The 21,446-nt window shown below is 44.9% G+C and overlaps 1 long non-coding RNA gene across 1 annotated transcript; it reads right to left on the reverse strand.

Moving 5' to 3' along the window:
* Window positions 1-8,169: 8,169 nt before the first annotated feature.
* LOC129694812 (uncharacterized) lies at window positions 8,170-17,873 on the reverse strand. Its single transcript, XR_008723046.1, has 3 exons — window positions 14,422-17,873; window positions 13,199-13,864; window positions 8,170-9,403 (listed from the first exon to the last, which is right to left on the reverse strand). It is a non-coding gene; the product is annotated as an uncharacterized LOC129694812 (long non-coding RNA).
* Between the last annotated feature and the right edge of the window lie 3,573 nt (window positions 17,874-21,446).

Raw genomic sequence — 21,446 nt, forward strand, 5'->3', positions numbered from 1 at the left:
TCCTTTCCTCGAATCTGGGATTGTTAATGTTAAAATTGTACAAGGCAATTGTTGAGACCAACTCTGGAGTCGTGGTGTAGCAATTTTGGTCGCCAATATGATAGTAAGGATGTCACAAAATAGAAGAGAGTCAACGAGTAGTTTACTAGATGTTGCCTGGTTTCAACAACTAAGTTACAGGAGATAGTAGGAGGTTTGAATAATTTAGGTCCCCTTTTATCTCTGGAGCGCCTTCAAGGTTTAAGTGGACCTGATAGGGTTCTTTAAAAATGATGAGAGGGAGTGAGACCAGAGTTATTGACAAGGCTTTTGCCCCTTGTGAGAAAGGGAAGATTCAAACAAGAGGACATAACTTCAGAGGTAAGGACCTAAGTTTTAGGGGTAATATGCGCGGGGAACTTCTTTACGCAGAAGTGTTGGCGCGTGTGTAACTTGGAATCTCTCCCGTGGAATGTGGTGAGGCAGGTCTCATTGGTATCATGTTAAAAATTCAGATTATGATAGCAATGCCACACATTCTATGACCTGCCCCACTGATCCTGGTTCAGTGGGGCAGCGCCATCAGCATTACCATTTTCCTAGTAGTTTGTCCAGAGTTAATGCTGTAGCCGGCGACCAATTCCTTAGCATGGTCAGGACCACACTTACATCCCAGATTTGGTTGTATCTTGTTTTGGGTGGCTTGGTGTTAAAGATGCCTCTTAAAAGTTTATCTACCAGAGGGTGTGATCCCACAGACTGTCTTTCTGTTCCTTGCCACAAATAACTTGATAATGCACTTCTGGCACTATTCATAGTGCTGTAACTAAGTCCTTCATAGTGCAGGCTGGTGAGAAACTCTAGCACCGCCGGAACATCCTTATTTCTGTGGTCCAGATGGTAATTATGGCAGTAATTAGTCCATATTCTAATATGACCTAAATACTGTTTTTGTGTAGACCTTCTTTGTGCTGCTGTGATCATGTCCACAGTTCTTTTTGATAGCCCCATGTCCCGTAGCGGGTCTTTTAGAGTCTACAACCCAATAAATCAATATTTTATATGGCATGGGTGGCGATCCTGAGTTACTGGATGCACCAGCAACTTAGGACTATGTCTTAAAGTTATACATGGTTCCAGCACCATGTCCTGTATCACCGAGAACCATGGTTGGGTAAGCCAATCAGGTACTATGAGAATCTCAGATGCCGAATCCTGTTGAATTTCCCTTAGTACCCGATTGATTAGGCAGAAAAGGAGGAAATGCATAAATGAACCATTTCCCCCAGTGCAGTGAGAATACATCTGTAGCTTCTGCCCCAGGATCTGGTTCCCATGATACATATCTCGGTAACTGGTGATTTAACCTGGATACAAAAATCAATATCCGGCCTTCCATACTTACTGTGATTTCAGCAAATACCGTTCTATCCAACATCCATTCAGTATTTTCAATACATTTTCGTGACCTGGTGTCTGCCACTGAATTAGTATCCCTGGTAGATACGTAGCCGATAACCAAATATTCCTTTGGACACACCATTGCCAAATTGAGTTTGCCAATTCATCACAAGATGTTGATGTATTTCCACCCATATGATTTATATATGCCACCACCGAGGTATTATCTATCTGCAATCTAACATGCTGCGGTTTCATTCCTGAGCAATAAGATTTTAGCCCATAAAACGCACTTAACATTTCTAAGTAATTGATACACTTAGTGTTAAGTAGGTTAGCTTCTTGTATATTCCATCTCCCCCACAGCTCGAAAATGGTATCAGTTGCACCCCACCAATTGCACTGGCATATGTTTGTAATACCACAGACGGGTTGTCAATAACAATTGGGTTGGAGCAATACTTAACATTATGTTCCCACCATTGTAATTATTTTATGGCTTCAATTGTTAGCTCCGTTGGCCGATCAAAAATGGCCTCTATTAATTTTGAGTGCTCTAATCCTTTTGTAACTCTATAGCCCTATTGCATACACATATTAGCGAACGAACTTAATTGGATGGATAATGAATTATTGGATCTAGAGCTGGCTGAATGGCCCCCTTTCTAATATTATTCAGTTCAAACTCAGATTCAGATTCAGATTCAGATTCAATTTAATTGCAGAATAGTGCTAAGGCATCCTTGTGGTCACTAGTCACGTCCACCTTTTCTAACGTGCGGGCCAAGGCTGTTATGCCCGCCGTGAGACATTTCAGGGCATTTTGGATTTAATATCCTGACTCCTAATGGCTTGCCCAACATGTCTCCAAATGCACCGGTTGACACTGGCTACATTAAGAGCACCACAATTGCCCGGAGGTAAATGCCTTGCCAACACTTCAGCAAAAGTATTGGCTTGAAGTTGATGGGTGGACATATATTCAATACTGGCAGCCATCCTGGCCTCGAGATCCTTCCCAGTTTGTTCCTGCTGGAAGTACTGGCCCACCATGTCCAGCAGGTTGTTTTTCTCCCCTTCAATAGGGGAAGGTGGCTCCATCACCTGCTCAGATTCTGACCCAGTCAGACCTTCAATACCCTCCTCAGAGGAGTATGATATTTCATGCAGCCCTTTATGGGAATCTGCTGTGGGACATATTTTGCCCACTGTGGCTATCCTCCATATCCCGGGGCCTGCCACTCTGGAGAATTTCCTCCAGCAACCGCTCCAGCCGACTTTCATGCTCTCGGGCACTAGTCGATCGCGGGTGCTTTAAATTATATGACCGCTCCTGCCGACCTTGGTGCTCTCGGGCACTAGTCGCACGCGTTTTCTCCTGCAGCCGGTCCCGATGCCTACAGGCACTGATCGCTCCCGGCCGCCCGATATAATCATGCCGCTCCTCACGGTCCCGGTGCTCACGGGCACCTCTACCCGTTTGGGGTGAAGTTTGGCACTTGCTCCCTTATAGGAGATGCTGGTGCCGACATTCGTTGCTGCCTGCTGCTGTTCAGTAAACGGCAGCGACATCTATAGCTCTGCCGAAGCTGCCTGCTGCTGTTCAGTAAACGGCGTCTGAAGCTCTGTGCTGACGTCCGTTGCTGGCTGCCTGCTGCTGTTTAGTAAACGGCAGCGACGTCTGTGGCTCTGTGCTGACGTCCGTTGCTGGCTGCCTGCTGCTGTTCAGAAACGGCAGCGACGTCTATAAAGAAAAGGTAAGGAAAAATTATCTCACCTGTGCTGGTTCTCAGCCTGCCGTTTGGGAGGAACGTCCTTCCTCCCGCAGCCCCACGGATCCCGTAGTGTAGGTCCTTGGGCTGTTGTCCGAGATGTCGGGCTGACGGCTGCGGGGTACTCTTGTCGGCGTCTCCCCCCCCCCCAGCTGAAGTTGCACCAACTCCCGCCAAGGGACTATCATGCTAGTGGCCGTTTGCTGGCTACCTGCTGCTTGCAGATTCCTCCCTTGCCAGCTTTAAACAGCCTTCCTGTAGGAAAAGGTAAGGAAATAAACGACGTTCCCTTACCTTTCTATTGCAGGTTCGAAAACCCTGCCGTTTGGGAGGAACGTCCTTCCTCCCAACAATGACGAGTTGCAATGCGTGTAGCGATATGACACGCATGCGTCGTAAGCGGGGTTCTTCACGTAGTCACTCACGTGACTCCGAAGTAAAATCACCCGTTATGTTAAACCAGACACTTGTATGCCACTAGAATAACTTATTTTGTCATTGATGGCCACTATGTATGGACTTATACACAGTCACACACATGTATGTACATATGGTTCCAAATACACTTATACAATACCAATCGAACTCCTCCCCTCCACTGGGGCTATGGAGAAATTGTGTCCTTAATCAGTCTTGGCAGTTGTAGTAATACCGGTCGGTGTCCACATAATGTTGAAAGCATCCGTCCTTAACTGGAGTTTAGCTGTTATACTTTCCATCATATATACACTTTTCAATCTTTCCCTTCACTGTTGAACATTTGGTGACTTTACATTTCTCCATGACTCTGTAATCATCTTCTTTGCAATTAACAGCAACACCCCCCATGTCTGACACGCTAGAATTTAGAAGATTGAAGGGGGATCTTATAGAAACGTACACATTCTTAAGGGGTTGAACAGGCTGGATGCAGGAAGTTTATTCCCGATGTTGGGGAAGTCCAGAACTAGGGGGTCACAGTTGAAGGATAAGGGGGAAATCTTTTAGGACCGAGATGAGAAAATCATGTTTTCACACACAGAGAGTGGTGAATCTGTGGAATTCTCAGCCACAGAAGGTAGTTGAGGTCACAGTGCATTGGCTATATTTAAAAGGGAGTTAGATTTGGCCCTTGTGGCTAAAGGGATCAGGGGGTATGGAGAGAAGGCAGGTACAGGGTACTGAGTTGGATGATCAGCCATGATCATATTGAATGGCGGTGCAGACTCGAAGGGCCGAATGGCCTCTACTCCTGCACATATTGTCTTCGGCATTCCCCAAGGAGAAGGATATTGAATTATGTGAGGTAAGGGAAACAAGTAGAGTAGATTCAAAGAAGCGGACGTACTGACACTTTTGAGAAATATAAAAGTGGATAAGTCTCCAGGTCCGGACAGGATATTCCCTAGGACATTGAGGGAAGTTAGTGTAGAAATAGCAGGGGCTATGGCAGAAATATTTCAAATGTCATTAGAAACGGGAATAGTGCCGGAGGATTGGCGTATTGCGCATGTTGTTCCATTGTTTAAAAAGGGGTCCAAGAGTAAACCTAGCAATTATAGACCTGTTAGTTTGACGTCAGTGGTGGGCAAATTAATGGAAAGGATACTTACAGATAATATATATAAGCATCTGGATAAACAGGGTCTGATTAGGAACAGTCAACATGGATTTGTGCCTGGAAGGTCATGTTTGACTAATCTTGAAGAGGTTACTCGGAAAATTGATGAGGGTAAAGCAGTGGATGTTGTATATATGGACTTCAGTAAGGCCTTTGACAAGGTTCCTCATGGAAGGTTGGTTAAGAAGGTTCAATGGTTGGGTATTAATGGTGGAGTAGCAAGATGGTTTCAACGGTGGCTGAATGGGAGATGCCAGAGAGTAATGGTGGATGGTTGTTTGTCAGGTTGGAGGCCCGTGACTTGTGGGGTGCCACAGGGATCTGTGTTGGGTCCACTGTTGTTTGTCATGTACATCAATGATCTGGATGATGGTGTGGTAAATTGGATTAGTAAGTATGCAGATGATGCTAAGATAGGAGGGGTTGTGGATAATGAAGTAGATTTTCAAAGTCCACAGAGAGATGTATGCCAGTTGGAAGAGTGGGATGAAAGATGGCAGATGGAGTTTAATGCTGATAAGTGTGAGGTGCTACATCTTGGCAGGACAAATCAAAATAGGACGTACATGGTAACTGGTAGGGAATTGAAGAATGCAGGTGAACAGAGGGTTCTGGGAATAACTGTGCACAGTTCCCTGAAAGTGGAATCTCATGTAGATAGGGTGGTAAAGAAAGCTTTTGGTGTGCTGGCCTTTATAAATCAGAGCATTGTATAGAAGTTGGGATGTAATGTTAAAATTGTACAAGGCATTGGTGAGGCCAATTCTGGAGTATGGGGTACAATTTTGGTCGCCTAATTATAGGAAGGATGTCAACAAAATAGAGAGAGTACAGAGGAGATTTACTAGAATGTTGCCTGGGATTCAGCAACTAAGTTACAGAGAAAGGTTGAACAAGTTAGGGCTTTATTCTTTGGAGCGCAGAAGGATAAGTGGGGACTTGATAGAGGTATTTAAAATGATGAGAGGGATAGACAGAGTTGACGTGGATAAGCTTTTCCCACTGAGAGGAGGGGAGATGCAAACAAGGGGACATGATTTGAGAATTAAGGGACAGAAGTTTAGGGGTAACATGAGGGGGAACCTCTTTACTCAGAGAGTGGTGGCTGTGTGGAATGAGCTTCCAGTGAAGGTGGTGAAGGCAGGTTCGTTTTTATCATTTAAAAATAAATTGGATAGTTATATGGACGAGAAAGGACTGGAGGGTTATGGTCTGAGCGCAGGTATTTGGGACTAGGGGAGAATACATGTTCGGCACGGACTAGAAGGGTCGAGATGGCCTGTTTCCGTGCTGTAATTGTTATATGGTTATATGGTTATATTGTCTATGTTTCTATGTTTTGGTATCTATATTTTCTGAAGTCTCTCCTATTATGAAGCATGCCGGCTCCAGAGGTAGGTCCACCCCCAAGATTAGCTTGATCTCCGCCTGAATGTCTCCAATATTGATACAATTTGGGACAATCCCCCAAAATATGCGTATGATCGCCAATCTTCCCGCAACGTCTCCAGCATAAGTCTGAGATGTTGCTGTATCTTACTAACATAAGAGGAGTCTGAAATACTCTCATTCTAGTTTTCCATTCAAACTCCCTCCAGGCTTTTTGATAAATGCCTTTTTTTTCACATTTCATCAATAATAATAATAATATTCATTTCCAATTCTCATTTCTGTATCGTTTCTATAGTGTTTCCTTTTACATAATCTTGAAGTCCTTTATATAAATCCTGGTTCAACCAGATGACTGTTTGAGTACACAGCGGCATGCAGTAAAACATGACATAGATCTGGTCAGCTAATACTGACTGATCTACAGTGAGATCAGTAACAGAGGGAGGGATATGGGTGGAAGTGGAGCAAGACCATAAAAGGAAAACTCTGCAATTGGAAGGGGTGGGAAATGAGTTGAAAGAGGAGGGGGAGAGAATAGGATCACTGGGTGGTGGGGTAAATGCGTGTACAATGAAGGGGCGGGGGAGTGGTGTTCGGGAAGGGTTATTTGAAATTTGAGAATTCATTGATCATAACAGAGTTAGACAACTCAAACTGGAAGAAAATATTCCACTCAAATGTCAGGATCAATAAGCGACATCAACACTCAATCATGAAGAACAAACCCTTATCACTTACCTCTGTCCTTCTGATATTTCGGGACAAAAAGCCGGGGCAGGTCTTGATGAAACAAAACACATCTCCAGTTCCCTCTGCCTCTCTCAGCTTTCTGAATAACCAGACTCAGTGATGTCTCTTCCTCAGTCAGTGTCTTTTCTCCAACACGTTTGCCATCACCATTGATCCAAACCAGTCTCATTGACTCAATGTCGTGAGACACAGAGCAGGTCAGGGTAACGTTGTCTCCCTCAGTCACTGCATCAGATGGTTCCGCTGTGACTGTGGAAACAAGCAGCTTGTTTACATTTTAAACAATAAGTTAATCAGTAAACTCAGTGGCAACATTCTGACTCCTACCTTGCACTGTGATTAGATCAATGGTGGGAAATCGATTTCGTTCCAGAAAACAGGCGTAAACTCCAGCGTCTTGAAACATAACGGGAACAATCCTCACACTCAAATCCTTGCCATCGAAGAGTTTCCCTGAGGTCACCAGTCGATTCACAAAGTTGGTCCCATTGACATTGATGATGATGGGCTGAGAACGTGCTGCAGATGCTATTACTTTCTGCTGTTGATGGCGATGAGGTGTCCAGGTCCACTCAGCACGGGAATAGTTACGACCATAACTCCCAGAACAAACCAGGTGAAGTTCACTGTGATCGGTGCTGGAGCGGTAAAGTGTGGATCTCCCATAATGTAAATCTGTATCAGAGAGACAGAAGATAACTCCTTTCAGTATTACAGTTACTGCGCCATACACAGATTCTCAACCGTATTCTTATAAACATTCGTGGTGTTTTGTTCAACTGATCAAGTTTCAAATGTAACATATTTCATGAATGTTGGACTAAACTCATCAGATCTTTATAAAATACAATGTGCTGTACGGCAGTAAATTGCAGTGAAGTTTGGATATTCCACTCTACATTTCAACATGAGGTTGGCCCCCACACCACGACTGCCCGGGAATGTCCCGGGATGGAATGAAACCTCCCGGAGACTCCCGAGAGCGGCGTGGGACGTGAATGTCTCTGTCAGTCTGCAGGAGGTGGTTGAGGTTCAGGTTCAGGTTCAGGCTCGGGTTCAGGTTCAGGTTCAGGTTCAGGTTCGGGTTCAGGTTGAGGTTTAGGTTCAGGCTCGGGTTCAGGTTCGGGTTCTGGTTCAGGTTCAGGTTCAGGTTCAGGTTCAGGTTCAGGTTCAAGGTTCAGGTTCAGGTTAGGTTCAGGTTCGGGTACGGGTTCGGGTTCAGCTTCGAGTTCAGGTTCAGGTTCGGGTTCAGGTTCAGGTTCAGGTTCGGGTTCAGGTTCAGGTTCAGGTTCAGGTTCAGGTTCAGGTTCAGGTTCAGGTTCAGGTTCAGGTTCGGGTTCAGGTTCAGGTTCGGGTTCAGGTTCAGGCTGTGGACAGAAGCAGCCCAGAGGATGCCTGCACGGGGACTGACCCGGACACGTTGGCACTTCAAGTGGGTCGGCTCATTCCCATTATTCCCACCATCCCTCTCCCATTCACACCCATTGATTCCCTGTCCTTCCCTGTTCCCGGGTCCTGCTCCCAGCTGAATGCTGATCCCAAGCCCGAGTCTGCAGCAGCTGGAATCACTTCAAGCAACACCAGACTCGGAGAGAAGGGTCAGTGTGGGGAGAGGGGATGGATTGTTGTTCAGTGTTTATGTGTGGGTCGGGACCCCCAGTGTGTGAGTGAGCAGCAAGTTTTGGTGACTACACTTTCTATCTGACACTTTGACGTGAGTCCTGTATCATTATCTCAGTGTCAGATACTGGAGCATTTATGACAAGATGAGTCCTGTATCAGTATCTCAGTCTCAGATACTGGAGCATTGATGGCAAGATGAGTCCTGTATCAGTATCTCAGTCTCAGATACTGGAGCATTGATGCCAAGATGAGTCCTGTATCAGTATCTCAGTCTCAGATACTGGAGCATTGATGGCAAGATGAGTCCTGTATCAGTATCTCAGTCTCAGATACTGGAGCATTGATGACAAGATAAACTGACAAAATACTTTACTGAACAATGGTTACAGAAAGACATCTCCCTCCTGTGCTGTGTGTGTGTCTGTCACACAGAGACAATCGGGCAGCTGCTCCACACAGAGACTTTCTGGAAAATTCTCCCTGATCATTGCAACATTTTATACTGGAGAGCAGTTGGTCACTGCCACATTTCTTCACGGGGCGCACACATAATATTACAAGAAGCACCGTGATACAAGTGTCTACTTGATATCCAATGGGAGGTGTGCACACTTACACTTGTCTACAGTAAATTCTCCGTTACTTGTGTGAACAATGTTTCCGTTTTCCCGCACTTCACACACATACAGCGTCCCATCCTCCACTGCAACGTGTCGAACCATCAGATAGACCGTGTTATCCAGGCGGATCTGATCAGTGTTGCCCCTGTTCTGCTGGGATGAGTCCATGGGTCTCCAGTGAAGACTGCCTTTATCTGAAAGTCTGGAGATGGTGCAGCTGAGTGTAACGTCACTGCCCAGCAGAGGGTTCTGTGGACTTGCCTCAACTGTCGAAAACAGATCAATGAGATTCAGAGTGCGTAGTGGTTTGTACAAGTCAAGTCCCAGATAGGACAATAACATTCTTGCTTGCTGCAGCACAACAGAATATTGTAGGCATCAATATAGAACAGAACAGTGTGTCCGTATACCTTAGAATATAGTGTTCAAGAAGGAACTGCAGATGCTGAAAGATCGAAGATACACAAAAATGCTGGAGAAACTCAACGGGTGCAGCAGCATCTATGGAGCGAAGGAAATAGGTAAGGTTTCGGGCCGAAACCCTTCTTCAGACTGATGGGGGGGGGGGGGGGGGGGGAGTAGGAAGGTTAAAGAGGAGGAGGAGGAGGAGCCCGAGGGCGGGGGGGGGGGGAGGAGACAGCTCGAGGGTTAAGGAAGGGGACACAGTGGCCACAGTATGAACTGGTTCACTAACGAGCAGATGTTGAGGAACAGCTGGAGATGTTGACCCACGCCCACTGATTGCCCACAACTGGTGATGTTAGCTGGCTTGACCCACGCCCACTGATTGCCCACAACTGGTGATGTTAGAGGAGTCCAGAACCAGGGACCGCGACACAGAGAGAGAGAGAGAGAGAGCGAGAGTGAGAGAGAGAGAGAGAGAGTTGTGTGAATCTGTGGCCATTTGGGACTGAGATGAGGATAAACTTTTCCACCCAGAGAGTTGTGTGAATCTGTGGCCTTGGGACTGAGATGAGGAGAAACTTTTCCACCCAGAGAGTTGTGTGAATCTGTGGAATTCCCTGCCACAGAGGGCAGTGGAGGCCAAGTCACTGGATGGATTTAAGAGAGAGTTAGATAGAGCTCTCGGGGCTAGTGGAGTCAAGGGATATGGGGAGAAGGCAGGCACGGGTTATTGATTGGGGCCGATCAGCCATGATCACAATGAATGGCGAATGGTGCTGGCTCGAAGGGCCGAATGGCCTCCTCCTGCACCTGTTGTCTATGTTTCTAATCTCTGCATCACATCTATACTACAGCATTTAATATTTATATCCCTCTAGATTCAAGATTCAAGAGAGTTTATTGTCATGTGTCCCGGATAGATCAATTAAATTCTTGCAGCACACAGGACATAGGCGACATGAATACAGAACAGATCAGTGTGTCCATATACCATTATATACCAGGGTATCGGAAATGTCCTCGTTCGTCAGGGAACGGGGATTCCCCTCCGCCACCAAATATGAGACTCGCACCAGGGTCTCATCCACTCGCAACAAGGGCAGAGTCCCCCTAGTCCTCACCTTTCACCCCACCAGCCGGCAAATACAACACATAATCCTCCGCCATTTCCGCCACCTCCAACGTGACCCCACAACTCGCCACATCTTCCCATCACCCCCATGTCTGCCTTCCGCAAAGACCGCTCCCTCCGCAACTCCCTTGTCAATTCTTCCCTTCCCTCCCGTACCACCCCCTCCCCGGGCACTTTCCTATGCAACCGCATGAAATGCAACACCTGTCCCTTCACCTCTCCCCTCGACTCCATTCAAGGACCCAAGCAGTCGTTCCAGGTGCGACAAAGGTTCACCTGTATCTCCTCCAACCTCATCTACTGCGTCCGCTGCTCTAGATGTCAGCTGATTTACATCGGGGAGACTAAGCGGAGGTTGGGCGATCGTTTCGCCGAACACCTCCGCTCAGTCCGCAATAACCTGCCTGAACTCCCGGTGGCTCAACACTTCAACTCCCCCTCCCATTCCCAATCCCACGTCTTTGTCCTGGGTCTCCTCCATTGCCAGAGTGAGCAACACCGGAAATTGGAGGAACAGCACCTCATATTCCGCTTGGGCAGCCTGCACCCTAGTGGCATGAACATCGAATTCTCCCAATTTTGTTAGCCCTTGCTTTCTCCTCCTCTTCCTTAGCCCTCGAGCTGTCTCCTCCCCTTCCTTAAACCTCGGGCAATTCCTCCTCCCGTTTTCCTTCCTTCCTTCTCCCTGCCACCCCCCATCAGTCTGAAGAAGGGTTTCGGCCCGAAACGTCGCCTGTTTCCTTCGCTCCAGATGCTGCTGCAGCTGCTGAGTGTCTCCGCTGAGTGTCTCCGGCATTTTATGAGTTTCTATATATATACAGCATATATATATATATATATATATATATATATATATATATATATATATATATATATATATATATATATATATATATATATATATATATATATATATATATATATATATATATATATATATATATATATATATATATATATATATATATATATATATATATATACACACACATAAATAAACAGATAAAGTGCAATAAGCTGTTATAGTTCAGAGTGTGTTTGAAGTTGAGTTTAATAGTCTGATGGCTGTGGGGAAGCTGCTATTCCTGAACTTGGATGTTGCAGATTTCAGGGCCTGTACCTTCTACCTGATGGCAATGGTGAAATGAGTGTGGCCAGGATGATGTGGGTCCTTGATGATGCTGCCAGCCCTTTTGAAGCAGCGACTGCGATAGATCCCCTCGATGGAAGGGAGGTCAGAGCCGATGATGGACTGGGCAGTGTTTACTACTTTTTGCAGCCTTTTCCGCTCCTGGACGCTCAAGTTGCCGAACCAAGCCACGACGCAACTGGTCAGCATGATCTATACTGTGCACCTGTAGATGTTAGAGGGAGTCCTCCTTGACATACCGACTCTCCGTAATCTTCTCAGGAAGTAGAGGCGCTGATGAGTTTTTTTTTATAATTGCATCAATGTTCTGGGACCAGGAGAGATCTTTGGAAGGATGCACGTCCAGGAATTTGAAGTTCTTGACCCTTTCCACCATTCACCCATTGATATAAATGGGGCTGTGGGTCCCCATCCTACCCCTTCCAAAGTCCACAATCAGTTTCTTGGATTTGCTGGTGTTAAGAGCCAGGTTATTGTGCTGGCGCCATTTTTGTCAATCGGTCAATCCCACTTCTATACTGTGACTCATCTCCACCTGTCATACGTCCCCACAGCAGTAGTGTCGTCAGCGAACTTGGTGATGGAGTTCGCACTATGTCCGGCTACGCATTCATGGGTATAGATTGAGTACAGCAGAGGGCTAAGCACATAGCCTTGAGGTGCTCCCGTGCTGATTGTTATTGAGGCTGACACATTTCCACTAATACGAACAGACTGTGGTATGTGAATGTGGAAGGCGAGGATCCAATTGCAGAGGGATGCGCAAGAGACCCAGTTCTGAGAGTTTGGTAACCAGCTTGGAGGGGATGATTGCGTTAAATGCCGGCTGTTCACCGAGGGATTGCAGGTGGAACCGGTAACATACAGGCATTGTTGTATTTACACATGCTCTGTTTCAAATATTCACAAACTGTTGAATATGCATCTATTTCCACTACTTCTAGGTGTATCTGATTGGCCACAAGAGGTGAACTCAATGGCAGAGCCCATGTTCCACAGGTGATGGATGGACTTCCATCCACCTGGTCACAGGGTAACATTAAGTAGCAGTGTCACCCCGGGACCACTACACAAACACATTGGTTCCATACCACCTTGCTTGCCGCGATCACCATATCGTGTGCCGGCAAGAAGACCATGGTATTCGCTGTGGCTAGATTCATTGATTTGCTGTTCCCAGTGAAGTCATCAAAGTATTATCACCCATCGCTGCTGATCATTACAGAATCAATGAACAAAATCACTTCCCAGTTGTTTGACTTTTCACAGGGTGGAAGAAGTCTCAGAATTCCCGCCATCTCTCATCATTCATTATAGGTGACAATATTTACAGAGATTAATTCAACATTATTGTTCCTTATCGCATCCACTCACCTTTCATCCCAAATATTTCATATTGTTTCAGGATTTGAGATTAATAATAATAATAATACATTTTATTTATGGGTGCCTTTCAAGAGTCTCAAGGACACCTTACAAAAAATTAGCAGAAAAACACGTAAGGGGAATGAAATAAATAGTAGCGACATGACTAGTACACAAAGTAAATACAGAATTCAATGCAAAACACAGTATGAGGCAATTAATGCACAGATGAAAAGGGGCGGCACGTGGGGCTAAGGATAGGCAGAGGTGAAGAGATGGGTCTTGAGGCGTGACTGGATTTGGTGCCTAGGTAGATCAACATTATTGATCCTTATCGCACCCACTCACCTTTCATCACAAATAGTTCATATTGTTTCAGGATTTGTTTTCTCGGTTTTGTTTGGGTTAAAGTGAAAATTCCCGCCAATTTAAATGTGGGTTTATCGATTGTTAGATCAAGGGTATATGTACCCACATTCATCCCCGGGTTCAAGTTGCCAGAGGCATTCTCTTTGATCCAATAGCCCTCCGTTCTTCTAAAATTCAATATTCTGATTTCCTTCCCTGAGTGTGGTTTCCATTCCCAGCCAACAACAGTGTCTTTCTCTGCATTGTCCGGTCCGTTTAACACAATGTCATCTCCATTATCCAATAAATTCATTCGATTTATGTTTTCTGTTGCGAAACGAACAATGAAGAATTAACATTTAAAACACATTTTCCCCACCCACCCCATATCTGTAATCATTAATTTTGAACTAAATTTAATTCAAGACAGTTGTGATCTGCCTTGGACACCCCAGCGGAGAAGGAGAGGGAGTTCATGGGATGGGCTCAGAAATGGAGGTCCAGCAAGGATGGTGTGGATTTGTGCAGCAGCAACACATTCAGGGATGTGTAATGCTGGTCGAGCAAGAATGGTGTGGATTTGTGAGGCAGCAACACATTCAGGGATGTGTAATGGTGGTCGAGCAAGGATGGTGTGGATTTGTGAGGCAGCAACACATTCAGGGATGTGGAATGGAGGTCCAGCAAGGATGGTGTGGGTTTGTGAATCAGCAACACAAACAGGGATGTGGAATGGAGGTACAGCAAGGATGGTGTGGATTTGTGAGGCAGCAACACATTCAGGGATGTGGAGAGGACAGTGAGATTGACAATAGGGTGCCAGTTTGCACGGACAATGATAATTAATGCAAGGTGATTGTGACCGGTGAAGAGAAAGTACTTACTCTGCGTGGAAACTGGTCCAAGCAGGAAAACAAAGAAACCCAACCTCAAACCAGCTGGCAAACTGTTGCAGAGAAACCTCGGCCTCATTTTGTACATTCTCTGTTTGGAAACAAGGTGCAGTTTTAGACTAAGGATCAGTAAATTGGTAGTTGGCAAATTTTGTATTGAGTACAGCCAGTTTGAAACTCCTGACCCTGGGGCATTTTAGAGTTGGCCGCACACAATTACACGGGGAAAATACATTAGCTTGGTGGATACTGCTGCTGGAATATTGTCACTTCAGTAATCTGGGATTTCACCACCATATTCAACCGCTATCGGTTCGCCTTGTCCCAAATCATGCCTCTGTACTCCGCCTTTTTAATGTTTGACTCAATTACCTTCTACCACTCGGTAAAATGTTCTCAACTAAATCAGACCCCGCTAGTGAGTAAATGAACAGAGAAGACAACACAATGGTAAGGGACATTCAATATTCTCAAACGGTCCCAGGACGTTGCCGGCGAAACGGGAACAAAAGTATTCAATTTAGATTGACTAGGAAACGGAGATGAGAAAATACTTTTTCTGACAGAGAGTTGGGAGTCTGTGGAATTATCTGCCTCAGAGGGCTGTGGAGGCCGGTTCTCTGGATGCTTTCAAGAAAGAGATAGATAGGGCTCTTAAAGATAGCGGAGTCAGGGGATACGGGGAGAAGGCAGGAACGGGGTACTGATTGGGGATGTTCAGCCATGATCACATTGAATGGCGGTGCTGGCTGGAAGGGCCGAATGGTCTCTACTCCTGCACCTGTTGTCTATTGACACCAGTAAGAAAATGGCATGTGATGGTCATTTAGCTGTGGGAAATAAAGGAGACAAAACGAAATAAATAAAGTTTGTATGCCCATGTCAAATGTAAAGTGGAACAAGCTGATTGAGTGAGTGATATATCACAGTTTACAGGACATCCAACATTGTTCAGTTTGTGGATACATGTTAAACCTCTCTTTGACATGAAATGAGACTGCAGTGAGGTCACCTACCTTGTGAGAATAGACTGATGGTGAACGAGTACAGAGACTGGGTGACATAGCTCCAAGCACGGCGACACACTGAGATTCACAGTCTCACACAGTTTCTTTGGAAGGGCAAACACCCTTCCACTTTCTACCCAGCTCAGGATTCACACACCATTTGTGTTGATAATGTTTACGTCAGATTAAAAATCATCTTGTAAAATTTGGACAAAACAAATCGGGAATTTCCTGAGGTCACAAATACATTGGATAAGTTTAGACTTGGATCCTCATTATATTAAATGCTATTAGTGGGTGGCAAATGTCTAAGATAATGGCAAACGAGGGAATCTGCTGTTCTGTAACGAAGGGAACATTGTCAATATTCGCGCCTTGCAGCTTTGTTAGAGCTTTAGCTCAAGTTCAAGTACAAGTGAGTTTATTACCATGTGTCCCTGATAGAAACATAGAAACATAGACTAAAGGTTCGGGTGTAGAGGCCATTCGGCCCTTCGAACCTGCACCGCCATTCAATATGAGCATGGCTGATCATCCAAATCAGTATCCTGTACCTGCCTTCTCTCCATACCCCCTGATCCCTTTAGCCACAAGGGCCACATTCAACTCCCTCTTAAATATAGCCATTGAACTGTGGTCTCAACTACCTTCTGTGGCAGAGAATTCCAGAGATTGACCACTCTCTGTGTGTGAAAAATGTTTTCCTCATCTCGGTCCTAAAATACTTCCTCCTTATACTTAAACTGTGACCCCTTGTTCTGGACTTCCCCAACACCGGGAACAATCTTCCTGCATCCAGCCTGTCCAACCCCTTAAGAATTTGGAAGTTTCTATAAGATCCCCCCTCAACCTTCAAAATTCTAGCGAGTACAAACCGAATCTATCCAGTCTTTCTTCACATGAAAGTCCTGCCATCTCAGGAATCAGTCTGGTGAACCTTCTCTGTATGGCAACAATGTCTTTCCTCAGATTAGCAGACGAAAACTGTACGCAATACTCCAGGTGTGGTTTCACCAAGACCCTGTACAACTGCAGTAGAACCTCCCTGCTCCTATACTCAAATCCGTTTGCTATGAATGCTAACATACCATACGCTTTCTTCACTGCCTGCTGCACCTGCATGCCAAATTTTAATGACTGGTGTACCATGACGCCCAGGTCTCGTTGCTTCTCCACTTATCCTAATCGGCCACCATTCAGATAATAGTCTACTTTCCTGTTTTTGCCACCAAAGTGGATAACCTCACATTTATCCACATGATACTGCATCTGCCATGCATTTGCCCACTCACCCAGCCTATTCAAATCACCTTGCAGCCTCCTAGCATCCTCCTGACACACAGCTAACACTGCCCCCCAGCAGCGTGTCATCCGCAAACTTGGAGATGTTGCATTCAATTCCCTCGTCCAAATCATTAATATATATCGCTTTCTTCACTGCCTGCTGCACCTGCATGCCAAATTTTAATGACTGGTGTACCATGACGGGCCCAGGTCTCGTTGCTTCTCCACTTATCCTAATCGGCCACCATTCAGATAATAGTCTACTTTCCTGTTTTTGCCACCAAAGTGGATAACCTCACATTTATCCACATGATACTGCATCTGCCATGCATTTTCCCACTCACCCAGCCTATTCAAATCACCTTGCAGCCTCCTAGCATCCTCCTGACACACAGCTAACACTGCCCCCCAGCAGCGTGTCATCCGCAAACTTGGAGATGTTGCATTCAATTCCCTCGTCCAAATCATTAATATATATCGTAAATAGCTGGGGTCCCAGCACTGAGCCTTGCGGTACCCCACTAGTCACTGCTGGCCCACGCACTGAGCCTTGCGCTGCCCCACTAGTCACTGCTGGTCCCCGCACCGGGCCTTGGGCTGCCCCACTAGTCGCTGCCTGCCATTGTGAAAAGGACCCGTTTACTTCTACTCTTTGCTTCCTGTCTGACAGCCAGTTATCTATCCACATCATTACCGAACCCCCAATACCGTGTGCTTTAAGTTTGAATACTAATCTCTTATGTGGGACATTGTCGAAAGCCTTCTGAAAGTCCAGATATAACACATCACTATTCAAATAGGACTGAAATTCTTGCTTTGCTTCAGCACAACTGAACATAGTAGGCATTGACAACAAAACAGATCAGTGTGTCCATCTACCATTATATGTCCATATACCATTATAGCAGTTTAAATCTATATCCAAATGTATCAGATCACGGTGGGTTTAGGGGGTTACAAATGAGGTACATTTGAGAATCAGGATCATACATTATTTTCAAACTTAGTACACTATTGAATGTAAATTTCCTCCCAAGCTTTTAATTTCATTCAAGGAGGAACCTGCAGCCAATATTTTCATTAGCATCCAAATAGTTCCTGCATCTTGCAGTGTTCTCGAAGTTCAACATCACAGAGTGCACCAAGACCTTCACAGACTGCAGTGTCTCCAGACTCTGTAAATAACCCACATAACCACTTGTGTTGTATTGAACATAGCCACTTTGAAAACCCTGGGCCAGGACCATTTGAGAATTAACCGCACACAACTACACGGGGAAGGACCATTCCTCTGTGGAATGTCTATCCCATGAAGCAACTATAGCACATTATATTGTTTTTTGTAGAAAAATCCAAACATATTGGAATGACATTTTTGAAATTTTTACTAAATTATTTCAAATAAAACTGAAACCGAACGCAGAATATATTATTTTTGGAACCATGGAAGGCAGCCCTGAGCTAACTGTGTCCCAAAATAGCCGACTTAATTACGGTTTAATAATGGGAAAAACAACTCATACTTAAATTCCGGAAAAACACCCCAACACCAACAATAAATATGTGGATTTCAAATATGTTCGAAACGTTACACCTTGAAGATATGAGATTCCTTCTAGCAGGCAAACCAGACCATTTCCAAAAGATTTGGTCTCCATTTATGGACTTACTACAAGTATAAGGTGCAACAGAATTCTGAAAATAAATGGTTTCAGGACCTGGTGAGGGGGGAGGAAAAATACAAAGTTGGTTTATCCCTTTTAGCTCTTTTTTCTACTTTTAATATATCTCCTGTTTTCGTTTTCTCTTTTTCTTTTTCTATGTCTTGCTTCTTAACTCTTTTTCGAACTTTTTGTGTCTAAGGGTCTCTTTTGATCACTCTTTCACACACTTACTATCCTATTTAACTCTCTTTACATCTCTTCTTTTCAAAGTTTAAAATATAAAGTGGAACAGGAAATGTATTATGTTATTTTTGGCATATTATTGTAATGTTCACTACTAATAAATAACATTATATTTTTTAAAAAATGAATAAATTAAAAAAAGAAAATATTGAACACGGAGTTCCGTTTCTAGATCCCATTTAAACCACACCTTTACCTGAAGTGAACCTGTAGTAAGGTCGCCTACCATGTGGGAAGAGACTGATGGTGAACGAGTGCAGAGACCGGGCAGCAAAGCTCCAAGCACGGTGACACACTGACTTCCCCAGTCTCAAGCTGTGTCTTATGCAACCACAGGACATTCCTCTTCCTCTTCTACTCAGGGTTTAGACATCACTTCTGTTGAAAGTGTTTGTGTCAGTGTAAAACACATCTTGTCAAACCTTATTCGCCAAAGGAAAATGGGAATTTACTGAGCTCAAACATGCATTGGATGCGTTGATACATGGAACCTCATCTTTTTAAATGGGAAGGGGGGGGAAGGGGAAGTACACCGGGATCTGTGGGTCCGTGTTCATCAGTCTATGAAAGTAAGCATGCAGGTACAGCAGGCAGTGAAGGAAGCCGTTGGCCTTCATAACAAGAGGAATCGAATATAGGATCAAATAGGTCCTTCTGCAGTTGTACAGGGCCCTAGTGAGACCACACCTGGAGTATTGTGTGCAGTTTTCGTCCCCTAATTTGAGGAAGGACATTCTTGCTATTGAGGGAGCCCAGCGCAGATTCACCAGGTTAATTCCCGGGATGGCGGGACTGTCATATGCTGAGAGAACGAAGCAGCTGGGCTTGTACACTCTGGAGTTTAGAAGGATGAAACATATAAGATTGTTAAGGGCTTGGACACACTAGAGGCAGGAAATATGTTTCCAATGTTGGGGGAGTCCAGAACCAGGGGCCACAATTTAAGAATAATGAGTAAGCCATTTAGAACAGAGATTAGGAAACATTTTTTCTCACAGAGAATGGTGAGTCTGTGGAATTCTCTGCCTCAGAGGGGGGTGGAGGCAGGTTCTCTGGATGCTTTGAAGAGAGAGCTAGATAGGGCTCTTAAAGATAGCGGAGTCAGGGGATCTGGGAGACGCCAGAGAGTAATGGCGGATGGCTGTTTGTCGGGTTGGAGGCAGGTGACTAGTGCGGGTACCTCAGGGATCTGTGTTGGGTCCACTGTTGTTTGGCATGTACATCAATGATCTGGATGAAGGTGGTAAATTGGATTAGTAAGTATGCAGATGATACCAAGATAGGTGGTGTTGTGGATAATGAAGTAGATTTTCAAAGTCTACAGAGAGATTTGTGCCATTTGGAAAAATGGGCTGAAAGATGGCAGATTGAGTTTAATGCTGATAAGTGTGAGGTGCTACATCTTGGCAGGACAACTCAAAATAGGACGTGCATGGTAAATGGTAGAGAATTGAAGGATACAGTTGAACAGGGGGATCTGGGAATAACCGTGCATAGTTCCTTGAAGGTGGAATCTCATATAGATAGGGTGGTAAAGAAAGCTTTTGATATGCTAGCCTTTATAAATCAGAGCATTGAGTGTAGAAGCTGGGATGTAATGTTAAAATTGTACAAGGCATTGGTGAGACCAAATCTGGAGTATGGTGTACAATTTTGGTCGCCCAATTATAGGAAAGATGTCAACACAATAGAGAGAGTACAGAGGAGATTTACTAGAATGTTGCCTGGGTTTCAACAACTAAGTTACAGAGATAGGTTGAACAAGTTAGGTCTTTATTCTCTGGATCGCAGAAGGTTAAGGGGGGACTTGATAGAGGTCTTTAAAATGATGAGCGGGATAGACAGAGTTAAAGCGGACAAGCTTTTCCCTTTGAGAATATTGAAGATTCAAACAAGAGGACATGACTTGAGAATTAAGGGACAGAAGTTTAGGGGTAACATGAGGAGGGACTTCTTTACTGGCACCGACTTGTAGGGTCGAGATGGCCTGTTTCCGTGCTGTAATTGTTATATGGTTATATGGTTATATGAGGAGAAGGCAGGAACGGGGCACTGATTGGGGTTGATCAGCCATGATCACATTGAATGGCGGTGCTGGCTCGAAGGGCTGAATGGCCTCTACTCCTGCACCTGTTGTCTATTCTCTAAAGGTTATTGGAGGATAACAAATGTCAAGGGCATTGGGGAATGAGGGTATCTATTGTTGTGTAATGATGAGTATGTGTCAATCTTCTTCTATCTGTAGTGATGTTCTGATTGAGTTTAGTTTTGAGACACAGCATGGAAACTTGCCCTTCAGCCCTCTGTCCGTGCCGACCACTGATCACCCGTTCACACTCGTTCTGTTCTCTCACTTTCCCATCCGCTAGCTACACACTACAGGCAATTTATGAAGGTCCAGTTACCTACATCCCACTCATTCGTGGCCACAGGGTGCGTGCAATCTCCACCCAGAGAGCACCAGAGGTCAGGATTGAACCCTGGTCTCCGGCCCTGTGAGGCAGGCAGCAGCTCTAACATCTGTGTCACTGTGATTTGGGTGGTTTGGCAGTTTAAAACTATGTGAGTTTTGGGTTGAAGAGAACACACACAGTAGATGTGATAATAACATGCTGAATTTACTCAGTTATTCCAATATTGAGTGTAATTTTCTCCTGAGTTTCACACAAGGTAAACCCACCAGTCACCAGCCTCATCATCATTCAATTTCTTCTGCAACTTTCAGTTTTCTCCAAATCAAACTGTACAGTTTGCACCAAGACCTTCACAACCTCTGGGAATAAATCACGGCCCTTCCAGTTCAATTCAGTTTAGTTGA

This window comes from Leucoraja erinacea, unplaced genomic scaffold (assembly GCF_028641065.1).
Source record: "Leucoraja erinacea ecotype New England unplaced genomic scaffold, Leri_hhj_1 Leri_807S, whole genome shotgun sequence".
NCBI classification, from domain to species: domain Eukaryota; kingdom Metazoa; phylum Chordata; class Chondrichthyes; order Rajiformes; family Rajidae; genus Leucoraja; species Leucoraja erinaceus.